The 24,125-nt window shown below is 40.5% G+C and overlaps 1 pseudogene; it reads right to left on the reverse strand.

The window, feature by feature from the left end:
• Positions 1-22,442: 22,442 nt before the first annotated feature.
• Positions 22,443-23,872, reverse strand: LOC114107412 (E3 ubiquitin-protein ligase SH3RF1 pseudogene; annotated as a pseudogene).
• Positions 23,873-24,125: the final 253 nt, after the last annotated feature.

Raw genomic sequence — 24,125 nt, forward strand, 5'->3', positions numbered from 1 at the left:
TATATAAGTGCACAGAGGTAGATCAAGTCAGAGACTATGAGGAGGTCACAATGGGAAGTAAGGGACAGGTCATATGTCCATCAGAGGAAGAGTGTCCCAGGCAGAAGCCAGCTATTTCAATGCTCCAGATACAGAAACAAATACAGTCTTCCCAGAAAATTCTTTCTTTTAAAAAGCCAGATGGTAAATATTGAAGCTTTTGAGGGCCATATGCTCTTTGTGGCAATTGCTCAACTCTGTCACTGTCATTGAAAAACAGGCATTGAAAACCCCTAGGTATGAATGTGCTCCAACAATGATTTTTTTAAAGGACACTGAATTAGAAATTTCATATCATTTATCTTATCATCATTTAGTGTTCCTTTTGGTGATTTTAAGTAGAAAATCTTAGCTGGAAGGCCTGAAAATACCAGTGGAAAGCCCATTTTGGCCCAAAGCCTGTGATGTGCACACTCCTGTTTGCAGAGGTGTGGTAAGGTGGCAGGTGAAATAGCAGAGCAGTAGGGAGGAAAGCAGCTGGAGATGTGCTCAGCAAGAGAAACATGGCACATCCTGAAAAGCCCTGCATGGATTTTCAGAACCTACAGTGATTCTGGACAGTAGGTGTCACCCACTAAGTTTTCCAGGGAATTAGCTCTGTCTGAGCAAGGAGCAGAAGCGAGATTCCAGGCCTAACCTAAAGTTCACCATGGGCCTTGAGGGAATCCCTTCCCTTCTCTGGGCTTCTGCTTTCTCATCAACACTGGGTCACTGGGGGAATGTGATCTCCAGTAAGCCTCTTGGCTCTGACTGGCTGTCATTGGTCTTTGCACATTTCTTTCCAGCTCAGTGTGACCTCCAGCACTCCATTGTGCTGACAGCAATCTGATGCTCCCAGGATGCTGCTGTCCTGATCTGAGTACACAATCAGACAATATTGGGTCTGGATCCTTCCCCCATGCTGGCTTCTGAGGAAACACAGGGCAGAAGATCTGAGCTGTGTCTGTGAGTAATATCCAGAACTCTGTGTTCCTGTGGCATACCCCACTGCTACTCTTGCTCCCACCATCGATATCCTTTGAGCTGCTTGTGAACCCTGCTCTCCCATCCCTTTCAGTTATGATTTGGCCTCTGGAAGGGAAGTGCAGGAGGCTCCATGGAGGGAAGAGAAGTGAGAAAGCTGAGAAGATGCTTTTTAATTTGAATCCGTCCTGTTTATTGATTCTTGAATTTACTTCTTGGAATGTAGGAGTCTCCTTAAGGAAGTCAGATCTTAGGCTGACGTAGTGAAGATTTGGGCCTACTTTTTCTTCTATTAGGCACAGGGTCTCTGTTCTAGTGCCTAAGTTTTGATCCATTTTCAGTTGAGTTTTGTGCAGAGTGAGAGAAAGGGCTTTACTTTCTTTTTATTTTATGTGGCTTTCCAATTTTTGCCTTGCACCATTTGTTGAATAGGCTTTTTTTTTCTTTAATTAATGTTTTTGATGCCTTTGTCTAGTATGAGATAACTGTGTTTTTTGTGTATGTTTCTGTGTCTTCAATTCTGTACCACTCATTGGTCTATGTGTCATTTTGATGATGATACAATGCTGTTTTTGTTACTGTGGCTCTGTAGTACAGTTTAAGCTATACTTTTATGTGTCTTACTTCACTCTTCTTGCTAAGGATTGCTTTGGCTATTCTGTGTCTCTTATTTTTCCACATGAATATCATGGGTGTTTTTTCTATTTCTGTGAAGAATTGTCTTTGGGATTTTCATATGAATTGCACACAAAATTCATATGAATTATTTAGCTGAATGGGCCCTGTTCCATAATGGGAATTTTATAGCCTTTGCCTTAATTGTCCAGAGCTTTTGGATAGGGGCCTGGCTTTTCCTAATCCCCAGAACTATCTCTGTGTCCTCTTCACATGGTCCTGTTATTACTGGCTGTGAGTGTGCTTTGTGCAGATGGTGGTGTACTGTAAGCTCATACTACATTTATTTTGTGTCCTCTTCCTTAGCACTTAACAAGGTGCTTGGGAGTTGGTCTGAAAAATAACCATAAACTTTATGACCATACAGTTAGAAAAACCCAGGGGTGGTAGGTGATGATAGTATGAAGAGAAACCAATTCCTCCTAGGGAAACACATGCACATTCAAACTTCATTTTAGTAAAACAATATCCAGCACACCAAAATCAAGCAATTCTGGATGGATTTCAGAGAGTTAAAAAATGAGGGGAAAACAGAGCTAGAAGATAAAATTGAATAGTTTTTGAATTTCTGCTTGGGAGCCAGTTCTTACTGTCAGATCACACTGTGCTCTTGCTGGGGATCATGAATATCACATGAAGTGAGAGATGTACAAACACATTGCCAGTTACTTATCTTGTTGTGACACAGCACATTTCCTTAGTCTTTTATGAGAGAAAAATTACACAATTCCTTTAAATATTGCTCCTAATGTATGCTGTGCTAAGGCTGTTCTGCCTCAGCCATTAAAAACCTGGGCTTTGTGCAGAGGGATCCAGATTCTTAGAAAAAGGCTAAGCAGCAGAGAGACACTTATCAAATCAGTTGTCAGAACAGAACTCCACAGTGACTATAAATGTTGAGTGATCACTTCTGGTTCTGTGTTTTTAGTATCTGTTCTGTCTCTCCACCTGGTGGTCTTTAACTGATAAGCTGGCTTTTGATATTGGCCTGCATGAGGACCCCACAGGTGAGGACTTGGGGATGGTGGAGAGCCTGGCTGGGGTTGGATTGAATGATTGTATGAGACACCATGGAAGATGCATTAGAGCAATGTCCTTGTGGGTAGAGTCAGGAGAAAGTGCTTTTTTCTCGACATTTTGATAGAGGGAGGAAGTGTGAATTTGTCCTAATGGCAATCCCCATGTAATTAGTTGGATATTCAAGCTAGGTTTCAAACTCTATTCTTCCATGAGTTTGGAGGGGAAAACTAGTACTTACTATTCAGCTCACTGGGTGTTAATTATCATATTTTGCACTGGTTAGTTTATAAAATATCACCACATATCTCTCATTTTAATCAGTTTTTAAGTATACACAAGTAAGGTACTCAATGTCAACATTAAAAAAAAAAGTAGAGAATGAAAACTTCCTTCATTTCCCTGCTCATATGGAATTGTGCTGAATTGGATATTTGTTAAGGAGATATGCATTTCAATGTTTTTGAAACAAAAAAAAGATATGTCTTAACACACTTATACTTTTGGAAAAACAAAATAAGATAACTCTTCTCAGTCCTCTGAGGACTTTAGACTTATTTGATAAACCTCTGTGCAGTATGGCTCTTTGCTTTTATTCAAAGAGTATGCACGGTTTTGAATTGAAAAGACATGAGACCAACTAGAAAAAAGAATGGAAATAGTCCAAATTTGTTCCTTTCATGGGAGGATTCAGTTCATCCTCTCACTCCTTCCCAAAATGCGTTCTGCTGGGTTGTGTGTGTAGCTCTATGGTGGAGCACTTGCCCACTGTGAAACGCCCTGGGGTTCAGTTCCTGGTGCTGCAAAAATAAGTAAAGCAGAACAACAGCAAACAGGGCTGGAGCACTTGCCTAGCTTGTGTGAGGTACTGGGTTAAAATCTCAGAACCACCTTTAAATAAATAAATGAAATGAAGGCTCATTGGCAAGCAAATAAATAAAAGACAACGGCAAACATTTTCTGGAATGCTGCTGCACAGTAGGGTGGTGAGTATTGGTAACAGTTATATATGGTATATTTCAACAAGCTGGAAGAAAAGGCCCCACATGTTTTCACCATATATAAAGGGGGAAATGTTTAAAGAGGTAGGTGTCTTTAACCTAATTTAACCATTGTGCCTTATTTGGTGTATGAAAACATTACATGGTACTCTATACATACGTACCATTTTTACATTTTATATATGTTAGTGACCAATTTAAAATATTTTCCAAATTCTCTGAAGTTTTATAAACAAAAAATGATTAAAAAGTTATTTATGAATCAATAACTTCTCAGAATCCTAGGCATTCTCATTTTTATTTCACTTTCTATAGCTTCAGTAGAACTTCTGTATTTTTTCTAGGGTTTCGGTATTCTTGTTTAATATATTTTGGCACACTATTAAATGAAAATCAAAGTCAAGTTTTCTCTTCAGCAGACATACAAGACAGGTTCTGGAACTTGTGTTCCTATGATAAGATGTTTGGATGACACAGTCAGTCCCTCTCCCTGCATCAGATCCCTTGTGATACTCTGCACCCCCCCATAGATCTACTTTTTTTGAATTAATGGATTCTTTATTGTATTTATGATTTGTTGTCCACTTCTCTTCATCAGAATGACACCCACAAGACATGAGATTATTTTTCTTATTTATTGATGTATCCTAAGATACGTGAAGTAGTGGTTGGCAAATAGTAGGTACAATATAAATGCTTGTGTGAGTGAATGCAAAACTACCTACAACTCTAAAATGTGGATCTGGTGATTAAAGATAAGGAATTCTGCCAGGTGATCTGCAAGTGAGAGTGATTGTGTAAGAAAAGCATCAAAAGGCACAGGCTACATATTGACTATAAGGATGCTTCAGAAATAATGTTGGATTATTCCTTCATTCACTCATACAAAATTAATTTTATTGAGTGCATACAGTATGTTACTTGGAGCTGGGAAAACCATGACAGCTGCCCCTGAAGGACAGGAGATTTTCTACCTCAGGGGCAAGTCTTCTGTGATAAAGGTCAAGGCAAAGTGTTGATCCCCATCTGTGCTACTCTTTTCCTTGGCTCTGGGTGTAGATTTAAATGAGGAAACACATAGAAAATGAAATCTATTTTTCTTAACAAATAAGATAACTGGGACTCAGGGGTTTCTTAAAGTAGAAACTATTTTGCTTTCCCTCTTCTCCCAAAGCAGTAGATTTCTGGGCTCATCAATCAACTAACAATGTGAGTTGGGGGTGGAGACAGTGCATTTATCACTGGGTCAGTTCCCTCACTCCAAGGGCAGATGGCTACAGACTCCTTAGGCCCCACCCTGTAGCAACTGAAACTGCTGGCAGCAATGCTACCAAGAGCACCTTCACAGTGAATGATCTGGTGACACAGGGGACACCAGGACTCTCCTGGGGTCTAGACTGACAGAGACCCTAGACCAGGTAAATTCTGCCTGTGCCTGCATTATCTGCTGGGCCCTGGCCAGGCACCCTCAGCTACTGGGAGAACAGAAGCAAAGTTGCTGGCAGGGACAAGAATGTAAGCCAGGGAAACTGAGACTCTCATTGTTGCAAAGCAGATTTCCCTGACATTTACCTGCATATTGCTGTTTTTCCCCAGGGGTGACTAATACCAACCTAAGGTGAAAAAGTTTGTTATTGTCTGGTTGTGCAACAAAGGAAGGAGAAGCACAGGCCTAACCTTGTGTCTCCTATTTTTTTCTTTTAAAAATTCTCTTGTGCTTCTGGGATGGAATCCTGGGCCTCACACATGCCAGGCAAGTGCTCTGCCCCTGAGCTCCACCCTGGTGCCATCTTCTCTTTCTTTATGTTCCATTCAATTGTCAGTAGCTGTGCTGGTTCTTACTTCCAGTGCATCCAGAACGTGGCCTCCGCTCCATTCCTCCATTGCTCTGGCCTCCCTGGTGAAGATGTGATCTCTCCTGGTTGCTAGGAGGGCTCCTGGCTTCTCCCACCTATAGACTCCTATCTGTAGGAAAAGACAAGTGGAGGGTATACTTCCAATCCTTTCCTTTTTAAATTAAGCACTGCCACTACTAAAGCTTGAATCTGGAATGACCCCTAAAAGCCCAGGTGGGAAAGCTTTGGTCACAACCACAGTTGCTATTGGGATGTGGGATCTTTAAGGGGTGGGGGCTAGTGAAGGGTTTCCTGTTAGGGGCCTGTTTAAGGGGACTGAAGAACCCTGGCCTCTTCATTTCCCACTCTCTGCTTCCCAGACACCATGAAGTGAGTCACTTGCCCACATGCACTCCCAGAGTGATATGTGTTTTCACCACATGCCCAAGAGCAACAGGTCAACCAACCGTGGACTGAAGTCTGCAAACAGTCAGCCAGAATATACCTTTGTCTTTCTAAGCTGATTATCTCAGATATTTGTCACAGTAATGGAAAGCAATGCAAGTACAAAGCAGGGGAGGGGACCACAGTGAAAAAAGTGTAACAATGAAAAATTGTGTGAAACACCATAGAACCAAGTCAGGAACAGCACTTTGCCAGCATCTCACATGGTTGCATCCCAGCCCTAGTCTCTCCTCCCTCTAGAAGTAACCAGACCCATGGCCCACATACTCAAAGACTAAGACACCCCAGACACCACTTGGTATGTGTTGGTGCAAGTCTTGGTCTGCAGATTCCCCACCATGTGTGTCTTTTCCTTGGACTCTCTTTGTTACAGTGGCAGGTCCTGTGACAAATGGAGGTCCTCACCTCTGGATTCTGCTAATTCATATTTAGGATATAGTCCACCCTTTCTTTCTCTTGCCTTCATATCTCTTGCAAAATGGCAGCTAGATGTAGAGACCCATTAAGAGTGACCTGTGATTCTGAAAAATGTTCTGAATTTTAATGTATATATTGGGACCTGAGAGAAATAACATTAGAAACAAAATCACAATGCTGATGTCCACCAATTGAAACTCACCAGGCTGTCACCTGTGGTCAAAGTTAGTTTATTTAGATTTCTGGTGGCTCCACAGCCACACAGAAGCATCTCAGAAAGACTCATGGAGCAGTGCCCCTTAGTGGATTCTGGCTTCTATTCAATGACTCCAAGATGTGAATCAGGACAGGGTCAAGAAATGAGTCAGCTTGGTGATTGGACATCTGAACTACTTTTGTCTCAGAGGTGGGAAGATTACTGGAGAGTAACAGTCCATGTTGGTAAAGAGGCAGCTGTCATTCATGTTAGAAAAAGGATGAACTCAGTGATTCTTGTGGCCTCAGAGTCAGTCTCCACATAGATTTCCATTTGACAATTATGTGGTCCTGCCTGAGGTTTTCATTCTATTAGCAATGCTTGTGTTGACTTGGGGAGATCATGGACGAGCCACCTATTGTCAGGAAATTCATTTCCCTTTCTCAGTTCCTCTCAGGGTCTAGATGAAAACAGCATTGGTTTTATTTTATCCATGGGCATTTTGCTGAAGGCTTTGAGTTTCAGTGAGAGGAGGTTTATACCTAGTAAGCTACACAATATTTAGATAGGAGGAATCTTCCAAAAGCTCATGTGTGAGACAATACGGAATTGGTCAGAGGTGAAATGTTTATATCATGAGAGCTGTAACATAATCAGTGGATTAATTAATTTGGTGGGTTAATAATTTGAAGGGGTTAATTGGTGATAATTATAGGTGAGTAGGATGTATGCAGGTCATTGGAGGTGTACCTGTTTGTTTATATTTTTGTCCCTGGCTAGTGAAGCTCCCTCTATCCCTCTCTCTCCTGGTGGCCATGAGCTGAGAAGCATTTCTCCACCTTCCACCATGATGTTCTGCCTCACCTCAGGCCCAGAGTGATGGAGTCAGCCAGGCATGGACTGAAGCACTGAAACCATAAGCTGAAACAAGTTTTTCCTCCTCTAGGTATTTTCTTGGGTATTTTGGTGACAGTGATGGAAAGCCAACTAACAGAGTGGATAAGAGAGCAACCAGGAAATTTGTGTACTGGAGTGCTCAGCTGAGCATCATGCTTGAGGGATCAGCATCTGTCATTCTTTGGGGAGACAGATGATCTGAGGCAGATCTAGGAAGAGGCAGTTCCAGGGGTACACCTGAGGGGAGGAAATGATGAGGCTGCAGCCTAGGCAGGAAGCTGGCAGAGAAGAGTGAGTGGGGAAGCCGAGTTCTGCCTCTTGATCGTGCCCACTTCTCTGCCTGCTGTGTGGTTTGTCTAGGAGAAATGGAAAGGAATGGTGAGCTGTCAAAACCAGTCCTGGCTATCCCAGTCACTTGGTCAGATGCCTCAGGGCTTCCTTTTGTGAGGGATGCCCATGACCTCACTCTGGCCAGTGGAGTCCTAGGAATGGTCTTATATGTTGTCAAACTAGGAGTATAAAGAGGCTGCTTCCTAAATGGCCATTTTCCCTTTGTTCTTGGCAAACTTGGGGTAGGTAATGCCTGGTGTCATCCTTCCAGGTTTTGATCTAAACTTCTCAGCATTTTCAGAACTTACTTAGTTGGGAATGTGGTTCTTTGTAACCCAAAGCATCCCCATCACAGTGCCAGAGACAACTGGACTTTCTGAGGTGGCAACACACCTGGCCATGGAGTCTGGAGAGGTATGGGAAGCTGGGGGATGAGCTGTACTGGGGGTGGGTAAAGAAAAACAAAACCTTGTTAGAATCTTCCATGGGGTATGTTGATAGTTAATGTCAAGGTCTGGGTCTTGAGACAGAGGCAACAGCCTGTGAGGATGCAGGCAGAACCCTGGCCCAAGGCTCTGGGTTATGTCACAGGAGAGGAATCCAGCAAGTGATCAGGGATTCTTGGTAAACAGGGACTAATTTTTCTCCATGTTTTCAGATATTGCTGTTAAGAGTTGGGGAGATCAGGGCCTGGCTGTGTTTCTGCACTTCCAAGCCCTGGCAGGAAAATAAACCACATCCCTTGTAATTGTACCACCACAGCCCATTCCTCATAGGATATTTTCTTTCTCTTCTTCTGTGCCTTTTTTTTCTTTGCATTTTTCAATATTCCAAATGCAGCTGTCACCACACTCTCTAAGAACCTGTACATCAGCAGAGTGGCCTGCAGGAGAGATAGAATCTGTGCAAGTAGGAGGAGAAGGGCATGGAGATGTAGGATGCAGGGTTAGTACAGTGGATCAGGAAGCACAGGCCTCATGATGAGTCAGAGTTCAAGGGTGCGGAGGAGGCCTGGGAGGACCCTTGGTCTGCTAACCCCTCTCTCTTTTAAAATTTCTACATCTAGTGAATTTAAAGCAGGAACAGTTGTGGGGAAAGTGAGTAACAGAGTTGCCCATTTTTTCAGAACCAGGGATGAATTGGGCCTTGGAGCCAGATCTACTCTGACATGGCCATGTCAGAAAGCAAAGTGAGTTGCAGGGTCTTGGTCCTGTCCATTGGATGCTCTCATGAGCCTTCAGGTTAAGTAGAGGAGGGATTGAGACAGAATGAGAGTGCTGAACAAGGATGCAGCCTTGGGCAAACCGATCAGGTCATCATCATCTCCCCGGTGCTCCTAGGAGGGGCTTCATGTCTATTGGACTATAGGTCCATAATGGGTCAATTTAGTTCCAACTGGACACATGCATCTGCTTGGTGGGGACAACCTTGTCACCAGGTGATCTCTGCTGCAAGGTTCCTGTATTCTTGGGATGGGCATGGCAATGACTGGAGACTTCTAGGCCACTCCAGGGCTATGGAACAGGATGATGTGAAAGCTAACACTGAATATCCCTGAAAACCTTGGAAGTCTCTTAGGTATTCTCATCTCATCATCATGTCCCTCTTCAAGACTAGGTAAATCAGGGCAAATAAACCTCATGCTACCAGGTTTTAGAAGAGCACTCCTTAAAGGAGAACACACCTTTATGCAGAGCTGAGCAGGAATCTGAAGACAAATAAAAAAGGAAGGCAGAGATGCCAGGCTTCCTCCTCATTTGTGCCAACATAATTAGCAGCTTCCAATTCTGTGATGGGAACCTGCACACTCCCTTGGCTGGAATACTCCTTCTGTCATTTTCTATCTGTGTCATCTTGGTTGAGTGAGTTCTCTCTGTTTAGAAGTTTTATATGAAAAAATGGATGCAAAACTGTGCCATTCCATCAGATAATGCTGAGGACCCAAGAAGCATTATGCCTCGGAGCAACACTTGGAACACTGGGAGTGTACTTAAGACTTGTTCTTCCCCAGGACCCACTGATTCTGTAGCCAAATTCCAGATTCTCCCTACTCTGAAAGATAGTCAGGAGCACATCTGGATTCAGAAGTGTCTCAGTACCCCAGAGGAAGACCTCAGCTGCTGGTTCTTCCCCCTCCATGAGCTTTCTCATCAGATGACATCAGAGTGATTGACTGTGGTGTGGGCAACTCAGAACCTTTAGATAGAAATGTGAAGCCAAGACACAAGCATGTCACTGATGCACAGAAAGAGGCATCAGGTGACACTCAGGATTGTGATGGGGATGTGCCAAAGGGCAGTACATGACAAATGATTGAATGCTTGGTGGGACAGAAAGGATAGGGATGTGGACAGAGAATCAGCAGATCATTACTGTACACAGAATCAGCTACAAGTGTCAGATCTTATAATTTTGTGCAGAATCCCACAGGTATGCTGGGGCTCAGTCTGTCAGTAAAAGAACCGTATGAACAGGAGGACAGTAAAGGAACCCTAGGAGTTTAAGGAAAGTTAGGACGTTTAGGAAGAGCTCCCTCCACCAGACTTGGTGTTGATTCTGGAATGAAGACAAAGATAACGGGAGTCTTGTATGTTCAGAATAGTATGCTTGAGCCTGGTGTCCTATCACATGGAGGCTGAGGCAGAAATTCAAAGCCAGATTCACACATGCATATTTTTAAAATAAAGCTGGAGTCAGGTGGAGTGGTGGTGTGTGAAGGAGAAGCAGATCTAAAAAAGCAACTTGACATTTTGGACAAAGTGGCCCAAAGTCCCTTGGGAATTGAGGGGGTCTTATGGACAGTTGGAGGTAAATTAATGATCCCACTAGGTGGGCTAGGGCACTGTTACTCAGGTTGGTGGAACCCTTACTTTTCTGTATTTTATTAAAACTGTGCAATAGAAAAACCTTCTAGAAAGAGCACATGCCCTTATGATCATTAACAGAAAGTTGAAGTGAACAGTCATGTGCCACATTAGGTTGCAGGCACTCCTGGAAGGCTTCTGTCCCCTTGCCTGACCACAGCCTCTAAAGTCTTCACTTACTGACTCAGGCAGTGGCTTCCTGTGTCACTCTGTTTCCACACTGCCCAGTGCTGCTCACTAATGTCACATCTGAGTTTTACCTGATTCAGATTTAACGTACATTCTTCCATGTCTGATTTTGCTGGATGTGGCTTCATCCTGTCAGTCATGGTGGATAGTGTGCCTTTGGGTGGACATGCCAAGGTGGTCATCTGTCTGCTGCAAGGTTCTGCTTGGGTCATCATCAGGCCCAGGGACTCTTCCCCATGCCATGGCACTGTAGTGGAGACCTTGAACATGTGTCCCCTTGGCATTTTTGCTGAGGATACACCAAAGGTGCATTGCTGGAACCCGGAATCTCCATAACTTCAATTACATTAGACAAACTGCTCTTCACAGACCTGGCATCACCTACATGCTCCATGGAGTTGGTGGGTTCCCATCACTTCATATCCTCACCAATGCTTGTGAGGAGCTTCTATGCTCACTCAGGTCCCTGCAATTTGCCAGAGGCTTCCCTGCATCCATGGAGGCCAGGATCCAGGTTCAGCCTCCTCAGGCAGCAGTGGGGACAGTGTGTCCTATCTACTCAGCAGGCTGGTCCTGAGAATGGCTTAGAAAAGCATCCCTGGAATTCACATCTTGGCTGACCTTCTTGCCAACTGTGCAATCATGGGAGATTTAATTAATTTCCCTATGCCTCCATGTCCTTGGGTGTGGAGCATGGGTGAGAACATGTGCCTTCCTGGGCCATCTTGATGATTAATAAGTGAAGGCTTCAGAACATTTGGAAGGAGGCAAGTATGCTGTAAGGGATCCATATCTGTGAGCCAGAACTTGAGCCTTCCTAGAGCACAGTGATGACTGTGTTCTACAAATGGCTTAGAAGACAGAAATGGGGTTTGTTTCACATCACTGGTAGAGCTCAGTGTGTTGAGATGTGTCATCTCTCAGGGAGGAATAGGCATCAGCCTTTCCAAGCTGAGTCCAGATGAAGGAGTTGGCTGTTTTCAAGAACCTGTGTTCATCTGCTATTCATCACAGTGACAAAAATGCCCCAAAATAACAATTTACAAGAGGAAAACTTTTGGGGGGCTCATGGGTTCACAGGTCTCAGTCCATGGTTGCCCCAGCTCTATTGCTCTGGGCCTAAGAGTGAGGCAGACCATAATCAGTTCAAATTCATTTTAAATCTTCTGATCACATCAGGAAGAAGTTCCAGGGTAGTCCTGGGAATCCTGAGCCACTAATGTGTGGGTATTTTTGGGGGGAAAAAGGAGAAACTTGGCCCTGCCCAGAGCCACCAGAGCCCATGTCTGCACAGAATGTACCATCAATGTTTGTCTTCATTGGCTATGATTGTCTTATTCCTGGCCAGCATCTGAGGGCTGTGGCTGGGTGTCATCCATGGGGCATGTGTCTCTGCAGCTACTCTAAGGTGAAATCCAATGGAGTCACATCAGCCCTTGAAAATTCATAAGAAGCCTGGTGAGCAAGGGCCTGCATACCTAACCTTGGGCAACTGACCTAGTGATGCTCAGCGTGTGACGAAAGACATGTGTGTAAACTCAGGTCATGATACATTCTTAGATACTTACTTTTTTTTATTTAGCTCACACATCATTAAATGCACCCTTTTAAAGCAATCCTCTCTCCCACCTCAGGGTATGCATCCTGTGCACAGCCCCAAAGGTCTTAGCCATCACCCCCCTCTAGTTTGACTATAAAGTCACTGATTTTCAAACTGTGTGCTGTGAACTCTAGTCAGGAGAGGTACTTCCTAGTTTGGGGGCCTGAAGGAGGCTCTGAGCTTTATACTACTACCTGCTGTTACTCTTTTCTGCCTGCACAGTTCCTTTTGATTTGCTTTTATGCATCGGGATTCTTTTTAAATTTTGGGTTTGAAAATCTATGTTTTACAATTTTTAGGAAAAAGGTTAAAAAGTTCTGGCTCAGGCAGTTTGATTGTTTTTGAGGTTGCTTCTAGTTTAACATTCCCTGGTTATCTATACCCATTTTCTTACCTGCATGATAACATACATTCTGCCTGATAACCCCTCATACAATCTATGAGATATGTTGTAATCCCACAATCCCAGGCCCAGGGCTGGGCAAATCAGTGAGTGAGCTCTGGGCTAAGTACTGCCAATGTGTAAGAAAGGGAAGGGACAGAGAAAGATTTTCAGTATATTGTAATAGGTCATCAGTGACATATCACTAAACATGTTGTATCCTACACTGGGCCTTGCATTTTAGCAAACTTTCTTTTTCCTAAGAACAAACAAGCAAACAAGTAATCAAGTGTGCCCTCATTGCTGGTGGTCATGACAATGAGAGACAAAAATGCCTTTTATGCCTGAGGGTTGTGAGCAAGGCCAGCAGGCTCCATTAGCTCCTCCTCCATTGTCCCAAGTGTCATCCTTTTCATGTCTCTCAGGATTTTGCCACCTGGCCTGTCCCTCTCCATCACTGGACCCTGCTCTTGAAATCTCACTTTTTCAGGCCTATGCCTAAGCAACTTGCCCTCCACTGTTTGTACTCTGTGAGATACTGGGCCAGAAGGTTCTTGTTCCGTGCTGTGACTCAGTTCTGGTCACTTGTTGAAGATAAAATGCTGTATCACCACAATTATGAAAAGAGGACAATCATCTGAGAACGTCTGTCTAACCAAAAGAGAAGACATCTTCAAGGATGCAGTGCATCCTGAAAATGCTGTCATGGAGAGTGGACTGTTTATAAAAAGCTATTAACAGGTAGTGGAGGACATTTGGTGAGAAGCAGAAAGTCCCAGACTGATTCAGTCTCTTGTTTTCTACTGGTATGTTTCTTCTTTACTAGAGAGATGCACACAGAGGCATAATTGATTTTTCTTGTCAAGTGGGTTGAGCATGTCCCCAGTGATTGCATTTCATGGTGCTGAACAGGCTTGCCTCTTCTCCATAGTGTTGAAATCATGGCAGAGGCACCACACTGGGGGCCAAGAGACTGGGGTGGGATCCATGTGTTATCTTGTATCTGTCATCTTTTGTAGCACTTAGTTCTTCCTGCAGAGATGGCAGAAGCCAGCATTTGCATATCATTTAATCTATCTGGCCTCTCCATGTTGTATAGGTCTGTCTGGATTGAAATGGAGTTTGTATTCTAGGACCCCTTATCTCTGAAGTCCTACCTGTGTTTCACAGTTCAGCACATGTACAATCTGCTCCTCCTTCTATGCAAATTATACACCAAGCCTGGCTCTCAGCAAGAAGCTTCTGTATCAACCACAATAAATCAGTTCTGTTGCAAACAAGAAAATGCATGCAATAATGTTGATTTGTTTCTCTCTCTCTCTCTCTCTCTCTCTCTCTCTCTCTCTCTCTATATATATATATATATATATATATATATATATATATATATATATATGTATGTATATATATATATATATATACATATATATATAATTATTTTTCATAATTAAAAATTGCCAAAAATTAGTAAATTTTTTGGATTTGATTTGATGAAACATAACAGAACCAAATATCTCCTATTAATTTTAAACACTGATTTTAAGATACATCATATTTAGAAGTTTAAATGTGAATAACTTTGTCTTGCAAAGATGGACAATTTTTTTTAGTAACTTGCCTTTTTTTCATACAGTTCTCTTAGGTGGTAAAATAATATTGCTCTAAAACACACATAATTGAGCTTTGCAATATGAGATTAGAAGAAACTAAATTTACATTGATAATATGAGAACTTCTGGGGGAATTTTGTTATTTCATTAGCTAAATAATAGCACATTGCATTTGATAATTTAGGATTTTTATTTATTATTATTATTATTATTTTTTTACTTCACAGAATGCTGACCCCTTTTGTCATTATGCATTTGAGGAAAAACAATACATACTAAGTTTAATTTTATCAAAACCAGAATCTATTTATATTAAAATAAAACAACTACAAAAGAATTCAAGATATACATTCCAATGTCAGAGTACCTTATGAATTGCTTCCTTTAGTTAATCCATTTAACAGTCAGTTGAATGTTCTGAAATGCTTAAAAAATACAAAACAACAACAACAAAAACATACAATATAGGAGTCAGGAAGATGGCCCATGCCTATAATCCCAGCAGCTATGCAGGCTGAGTCAGGAGATCCTGAGTTCAAAGCCAGCCTCAGCAGTGATGAGGCTCTAAGCAACTCAGTGAGACCTTGTCTCTGAATGTAATACAAAATAGGGCTGGGATGTGTCTCAGTGGTTGAGTACCCACTGAGTTCAATTCCCAGTACAAAAAATAAATCATTTTTTGCTAACTTGTATTTTTAAACATTAAGACTTCAGTGTAAGAAAAGGAGCTTTGATTTGTTTTAGGAAGTTTCTGAATTCAGCATGGATGTGTGTTTGTGAATTAGCAAAAGCTCTTCCTTAAATTTCTTTTTTCCAGATTAAAAGTAACTCCAGCAAAAGTGCAGTGAGAATCATATCTAAAGTGTGTGAATTATAGAATTCTTATTATAACCGTTTTGTAAGAGGAAAATATTTAAATATTTGACCAAATCACATTTAGAATACATCTTTTTTGATGTACAATCATGTGATTTTCTGGAATACTTGAACAATCTTCCAAATGAGATATCCCATTATACAAATATTACTTAGGTGTTTAAGCATGTATTAATGAGACTGGGCACTTATAGTCTGATATTTTGGCTGTAAGTTCCTAAGGGTCCAGGAGCAATCCAACCCAGTTGTAACCAACTCCTGATAAGCTGTGTGGTTGAGTGTAATGGTAGTGTACAGGTTGTTATGGCATCAAAGTGTCGACGACCCACCCAGCCTGTGTGGAATTCAGTTGGAGAAAAAAGTAGATGCAGAAGTGGAGAGGGTTTCCCAGAGAGATATTGCTTCAGTCCAGCACTACTGTTTGAGAGTCTTCAACTGGGTGAAGAGGAGCTATATATATCATGTGGAATGGAGACCATCTCTAGATTTCTGTAGTTCCAAACTCTGTTAGGATGTTGTATACAGTATCTGTAGGATCATAGTGAGGAATGAGTTTCAGATGGATGTAGAGAGAGGATCATAGTCTAAGGTAAACAGTTTACATTTTATTCTAAGGACTTTTACAAGTTTTTGAAGAATTTCAAGTAAAAGAATTATGATTTTTGTGACCATGGATTTGAAATGGGTCATTGGAGGAAGAAAAGGCAAGTAGCAATGTTGGTGGCAAGAAGGTCACTTATAAAATAGATAGATAGATAGATAGATAGTTTTAGTTGTAGTTGGACACAATGCCTTTATTTTATATTTATTTGGTGCTGAGGATTGAACCCAGCACCCTGCATGTGCTACGTGAGCATTCTACCACTGAGCCACAACCGCAGTCCTAGGGGTGCTCCTTCTGGCTTACACCACACACTTTCCATGAGTATATCTTCTAACAGCCCCATGTACATGGCCTCAGGATTTTAAACTTTTTAAAAAAATTATTTTTAATATCTTAATTTTATTTATTTATTTTTATGTGGTGCTGAAATGCTAGGTGAGCACCTTACTGCTGAGCTACAACCCCAGCCCTGCATTGTACACTTTTTACACCATCAGTAGAGTTATGGGTATTCTCTTTTTTATTATTATGGACATTCCATTTGGTCTTATCTCTTGAAAGGAAAGCTTTCATTACATTTCATACATTATCCCACTGGGCAGAAAACATCCATCATGTACCATCATTTAAATGTCAATATCATTCGGGAACCAAAAGCAAATGTGCAAGGCTTCATAAAACTGAGTGTGTGTTCCTATTCTGCAGCATTGTGTTGGAAGAGGGGAATGATGCAGGTGACACACTACCATTACCTTTGGGAGCTTTTTACCCAATTCATATGAGAGCCTGGATTAGAGAGAAGTTTAGAATGCAGAATGAAAGTGAACAGTGAAAGAATAATCCTAGTATTTTTGTATCTCTACCCATAAGTACTGAGAGATGATTTTAAAATTAAATAAGTCTGTTTTAGAGTAGACTGTCTTAGGGGTCATGAATTTGAATTTTTCTCCTATTTTGAAACCCCTTCTGTAGTATTCTATTAGATATCAACTGATTTTTCCTTCTCGATCTTCATTCATGGTCATACACTTGGTTCTTCATCATATTAATTATTATTCCCATCCTATGATATTAGTATAAAAGGTTCTCAAGTTTTTATGTTTTATGCTAGTTACTTCTTGTCTTTGTCTTCATCATCTTATTATTATTATTACATTTGTTTTTCAGAAAAACCTGTTTCCCTTGCCAAGAGTTTATTTGACCCAGCTATTGCCCTTCTTAGACTTTTCCCTGAAGACCTTAAAAGAGCATACTACAGGGATACTGCTACATCGATGTTCATAGCAGCACAATTCACAATTGCTAGACTGTGGAACAAACCCAGATGCCCTTCAATAGATGAATGGATAAAAAAAATGTGGCATTTATACACCATGGAGTATTACGCAGCACTAAAAAATGACAAAATCATAGAATTTGCAGGGAAATGGATGGCACTAGAGCAGATTATGCTTAGTGAAGCTAGCCAATCCCTAAAAAACAAATACCAAATGTCCAAAGTCAAAATAATTAACTAAAATAAGAAATAAAAAAGCAATATTTATGTACCCAACATGCTCAGATCCTATGTAGAACTTTGCATACCCAGAAGTTCATGTTCATCAATTTTTATTACATTGCTATTTACCTATCATTAATTGATCAAAGTTGGTGGTGGTCAGGAGATTTGTTGAGTTTAGTGAAATCTTCCAGTATTAATGTTTTATTTATTTAAGCCACTTTACGTGTTGTTTTAAAATGGTGCCTTGTGAGGACTGTGAGTCATCCTGTGTAGAGTTTTCACATTTATTTTTTTGCTTTTCCAATGAAAATACCAAATTACTAAAGAATCTGTTTCTTCCAATATAGTTTTAAAATTTGTAGAGAATTCTTTAGAAATAGAAAGCAAAAAAGATAGCTTTTCATATTTTCAGCTCTTTTTTTGTTTCTTTTTTATTTTTTATTTTTATTTTTTTAATTTTTATTATTGGTTGTTCAAAACATTACATAGTTCTTGACATATCATATTTCACACATTTGATTCAAGTGGGTTATGAACTCCCATTTTTACCCTGTATACAGATTGCAGAATCACATTGGTTACACATCCACTGTTTTACATATTGCCATACTAGTGTATGTTGTATTCTGCTGCCTTTCCTATCCTCTACTATCCCCCCTCCCCTCCCCTCCCCTCCCCTCCCATCTTCTCTCTCTACCCCATCTACTGTAATTCATTTCTCCCCCTTGTTTTTCCCCCCTTTCCCCTCACTTCCTCTTGTATATAATTTTGTATAACAATGAGGGTCTCCTTCCATTTCCATGCAATTACCCTTCTCTCTTCCTTTCCCTCCCCCCTCTCATCCCTGTTTAATGTTAATCTTCTCATGCTCTTCCTCCCTACTCTGTTCTTAGTTGCTCTCCTTATACCAAAGAAGACATTTGGCATTTGTTTTTTAGGGATTGGCTAGCTTCACTTAGCATAATCTGCTCTAATGCCATCCATTTCCCTGCAAATTCCACGATTTTGTCATTCTTTAGTGCAAAGTAATACTCCATTGTGTATAAATGCCACATTTTTTATGCATTCATCTATTGAAGGGCATCTAGGTTGGTTCCACAGTCTTGCTATTGTGAATTGTGCTGCTATGAACATCGATGTAGCAGTGTCCCTGTAGTATGCTCTTTTTAGGTCTTTAGGGAATAGATTGAGAAGGGGGATAGCTGAGTCAAATGGTGGTTCCATTCCCAGCTTTCCAAGAAATCTCCATACCGCCTTCCAAATTGGCCGCACCAATTTGCAGTCCCACCAGCAATGTACAAGTGTACACTTTTCCCCACATCTTCGCCAGCACTTGTTGTTGTTTGACTTCATAATGGCTGCCAATCTTACTGGAGTGAGATGGTATCTTAGGATTGTTTTGATTTGCATTTCTCTGACTGCTAAAGATGGTGAACATTTTTTCATGTACTTGTTGATTGATTGTATATTCTCTTCAGCTCTTTTTTTAAAAAAAAAAAAATTGGTCATCTAGTCAACAAATATTTACTAATGCTTCCTTTGGACTTACCCTCAGAGGAGAGTACCTGTTGAGTAGTGAGTAAAGTTAATGTTAGGTTAGCATTTACTAATCATGTTGGCATTAACAATATAAAGAAACTTTACAGAGCCCTTGAGGATTTGTTGGTATAAACCAAAAAGCCCACTCCTTTGTGTTCCCAAATCATAAATGGACCTATTTGGAACCTTAGGTAAGAAGTACTGTGCCAACAGTGGTATGCTTATAGTGAGTGGTACAGTTTACCAAATTATTGAGAGACCAGGATGTGTCTACACTGCCTTAACCAAGAAGAAAGAAAGCACTTGGGAAAGGAAACTTGTTTTCTTTCTTTTCATCTTGCCACTATAGTGTAAAGACCCTGAGAGGTCTGTGCTCTGCAAGGAGGGTTGAAGTCCTCCCCTCATACATGTTGTGTAGCAACCAGAATGTTACTGTGCATACAGAAGCATCTAGCTATCTAGCCAGCAAGATGCTTCTGTCTTGCTATTGGTGCATCCTATTCATGTAGCAGACATGTGTGCATGGGACTTATCCACATCACATATTTCCTTCCAATTCTACTCAACATTAAAGAGTGTTGCCATCCAAGTTGAGGGCAGGACCATTCTGCTGTAGAAAATGTAGAAAAGTAAAGTCCTCAAACATTTTTGCATACTTATTTTTGTGGCTGAGATTCACCATATTTTTTGTCTTTATTTTATTTTACTATCCAGTGGAAGAAGACACAGAATAAAGTTCACAATCAGGAAAAGAATCTGGATCCACAGCCAGTGATCAGCCCTTGAATTCTCTGGAGAGAAAAATGAATGGGAACCAAGAGAAAGGGGATCATACTAATAGGAAAAAGAACAAAACTGGAAAAGAGAAAAAAAAAAAAGATAAAATGAAAGCCAAGAAGGGAATGCTGAAGGGTTTGGGAGATATGTTCATGCAAAGTCTGTACCACCATAAACCAGAGAATTTTTAAATATACAGTCATGCATTTAACAGCAGCGATACCTCTGAAAAAGGTACCTTAGGTGGTTTCATCATTGTGTACAATTTCGGAACTTACATAGTATAGCCTACTGCGTGCTGGACTGTGTGGTACATGCTATTATATATGTGGTCTGTGGTTTACCAAAATGTTAGGTGGCACATGATTGTATGTTACTGTGACATTTAGATTAAAAAAAAAAAAAACACAAGAAGCACAGATTTGAAAACAATGTCTTTGAAGACATTGAAAATTCTTTTATCATTTCCAGTATTAGCTAATGCACTTTTACTTTTTTCAGGATTTTGCTTTAGTTATTTCAGCAGACTTCAACATGATATCTTGCCAATCATGTAGATAACCCTGGGGAGGAAGGAGGGAGTCCTCTGTGTCTTCACTCTGTACAACAGGAAGAGGCCCATAAAAACAAAGGGCTATTAAAATAGTTTTTGTTCTTTTTTTTGTGTGTGTGGCAATAGTGGTTCATTATCTACATTTAACAACCCAGAGTTCAAGTTGTGGTAGCATTTAAAGGTCCTTTAATAGCAAGTCTAATAAAAAATATGTTACACATAGAGCTTCAATTAAGCTGTGTTTATTAATTTAATACTTATTACTTTAGTGTGCAAAGACTGATGAAACATAATCTCTGCCTATTTCTTGACAGCTGTTTTTGTGTCCCTAAATTATACTCTAGGAGTACTCAGCATATCATTTTTACAAATCATTGCTGTACAATAAGAGTGATAAGTTGTTCAGAAGTTTCACTGAAATTCCCCCATAAATGTTCATCTAAGGTGATTTATAATATTCAGGTATTTAATGTTAAATATAAAGATTGCCTGATCGTTCCATAAATTAAAGCCCCAAACATATCAAGATGATGGTTTAAAATTAAAATCATGTAGCACAGTCTTTTGACTTTTCAAAAAGTAGTTACCCTATGTTATGAATCCCTTTCTTTTAACTTGTTTAATTGCAGAATGTAAAGAAGAGATTCATTTTCATGGACTTAGGATCCTCAGGTTGACCTCAATAACTCAGGGTGTTACATGTATGTCAGATCTGGAAACTTGAGGAATCAGGACTCAGCTGGAAGGTTACACAACACAGCAGATGTGTTCTGTAAATGTGGTGAAGTCAAGTGCATGCAAGAAGCAAACTATAGATTCATATCAACATAAAATCTGTTCACAGTATTATCTTTAGTTTAAAATAGTTTTCATTTCTTTAATGGTTCAGAGCAGTGAGATCTTCATCATTTTTCATTAGACTTTTTCTTTTTTATATACTGCTCCTTCTAAATCCATCTTCAGTCAGATCATCTTTCTTCATATATTCCATGTCCAAAAATATTCATTGAACAAAATAGCTCTTAGTGCCCTTTGTTAGCCAGAGGGCTTTTCTTTCCATATGTATAATCTCACACCTCAAACACTGGCACCTACACAATGCACAAGACACAGGCTGCTGTCCACCAATTAAAATTTAAGGAATTTGTTCTAGTGTCATATTTAAAATAGAGAATAATAGGTGGAAGGAAACCTGCAAGAATGCAGCACAGTTACATTTCTAGGGCTCTCATGAAGGCATATTGAAAACCAATGGCTTGTTAGTTTTCATTCATGAATCAACATTTATTTGATAGATAAAAGGGTTCTGGACTTGTTATGATGTAATGGGTAAACAAACTTCTAGTCTTTTGGGATTACTTTAATTATACATCATCTTTGTCTGCAATTTGCAACTTCAATGGTCACTTACAATTTGTGGCAAGAGGAGTAGACTTTGGGCAAAATGTATATTGTTTTAAAGGAAGCATGAACATTTCATGACCCTCTTTTTCTTAAATGGCTTGCAGAATATTATATGAAGTTTTCTTCAGATCTAAATCCATAGACTTTACCTATAATCTGTAAGAAAAGCCAGCCTTGTAGTAGAAAAAAATTGACCTATTTATAACATTAAAAACCTGCTTACTCTTGAAAATCAAATTACATATTCTGGCACAGGGGCTGAACTTTCTTTCATTTTATTTTTCCTTTCTTTTTTTTTACTTCAGCTAATATTCTTGCAGTATTTAAGAATGGCTGCAAAGAAAATCATAGATACCTAAATTTCTCTTGATACCTGGAATCATTGGTTTGCTAAAGTCAGCTCACATTTATTTATAAGAGTGGTTTTTATAAATTTTGCAAATCATTGTTTAACCCAAACATTATTAAAAATTATGTAGATCATATAAAAATCAGAAATAATTGATACTCAAATTTCATCACTTCTTAAGTACTTTTACAATACAATAATCCCAGCTTACGAGATTATCTGTACCTGCTTAAATTTTGGAATTAATATATGTTAATTAATATATATATTTGGAATTAATATATACATTTAGTAATGAGATGGCATCAAAACTGTAGATAAATTTGGGGAGAACCAAAATCTTCATAATATTCAATCTTCTAACCTGTGAGCAATGGATTCTGCCATGAGACTTGATACCATTCCAGCAGAAGCAGCACAGCACCTGGCAGGATGGAGGTGAGGACAGTGTCAGCCAGGAGAGGGGGTGCTGGAAAGGAAGGATTCATAGTTCCATGGGCACCTGGAGAGGGGATATCCAACAGGAAGGTCAACGAAGGGCCAGGTGTCACTGGGCTGCTTGGGTGTGGGATTACAATGAATGCAGCAGCACTCACATGAATCTGTGAATAGGCATTGAAGGAAAGCCCAGGAAATTCTCTGATCCTTGTGGCAGCTGAGGGTTGCTGGAGCTGATGAGGACAGGAGGGCTGATCTCCATGGAGTGGCAGTTCTGGTATGCATGAAAGGACATGCATACTATGAGGAAGGAAGTGGAGGAGTGCTGCTTTTTTGTGTTTGGTGTTGTGTGTGCTTTGGGGCAGTGCTGCTCTGGGCTGCTGCTGAGGTACATGTTTCAGCATCAACTCCTGGCATGGGAGGCTTACCACATTCTGTCAGCTGCTTAGCAGCCAAGTTAAACTCAACATAGGAAATCAGAAATATTCCTATTTTGTCTTCCAACATTCCTTCACCACAGCTTACGTCCACTCTTTGGATCACAGTCAGAACATCATCCTTAACAAATGGAAGGTGGTCAATATGTGCTTCCTTATCTTTCACTTTAAAGTCATAAAATGCTTTGCACTGGGGTGGGGGCTGAGGCAATGGTTTAATAATCTGAACTAAGTTGTTGGGAAAAAAACATGGATCCTATTGACTTACTCTGTGGAGCCAACTTTTATCAATGTGAGGTCAAAAAATGATGATGTCACATTTGCTGAATTTAAAATCTCCAGGTTCTTTTTTTTTCACAATTGTGTAATGCTTTAGGACATGGTAACAAGTGTACCCCTCACTGGGGCCTCCAGGCTTGCACCTGAGTCTGCCATCCACACCGGGAGCTCTACAGATATTTTGCACGACTATTAGACATAGTGGTGCCCTAAACCCTTAATCCCACTGCCCCCGCTGGCTTGGTTTCCAAGGCCTCTGCTTGATGCCATCCAGAAACCTGACAAGCAGCATGTTACCTGGAAGCTCATCATGGGAGACAACAAGGGTCCTCCACTCGGGACAACTGAGGGAACCTATGATCCCAGCAAACATGCTTTGCAAAATTTGTGGTGGCAAGGCAAGACTTTTGCAGAAGCACCCAATACACTCCAAAAGATCCAAGGAGGCAGATTCATTCATCTTGATGTACTTTAATGAGAAAATTCCTTAGAAATATTCATAGTTTTGTGCAGCTCTTAAAATGATTCATGTAACACCCATTTCAGACTTTGCTCTTGCACCTTGACTCCTCCTCCTTGTTCTTGGTCCCCATATTGGTGGTCATGGCCAATACAGATTTCACCCAGCCTTGCATGCTGCTACCTAATTCTCTGATGCAGGTGCAGTGGCCCCTGAAGACTCCTCTCAGCTTCCCCACTCTCTGCACAGACACATTATACAGGTGCCACTGCTTCCCACTTAAGCAGCCTTAAATTTTATTTTTTAAATCAACAGAATACTTGATAGGTTAGAAACCAATACATGAGAGATGGAGTAGTCCAAATTTCAATCCTGTCTTGAATATTTTATGACTGTGTGACTTTAGAAAAGTGACCTAACTTCTCTGC

This window comes from Marmota flaviventris, chromosome 6, assembly GCF_047511675.1.
Source record: "Marmota flaviventris isolate mMarFla1 chromosome 6, mMarFla1.hap1, whole genome shotgun sequence".
NCBI classification, from domain to species: domain Eukaryota; kingdom Metazoa; phylum Chordata; class Mammalia; order Rodentia; family Sciuridae; genus Marmota; species Marmota flaviventris.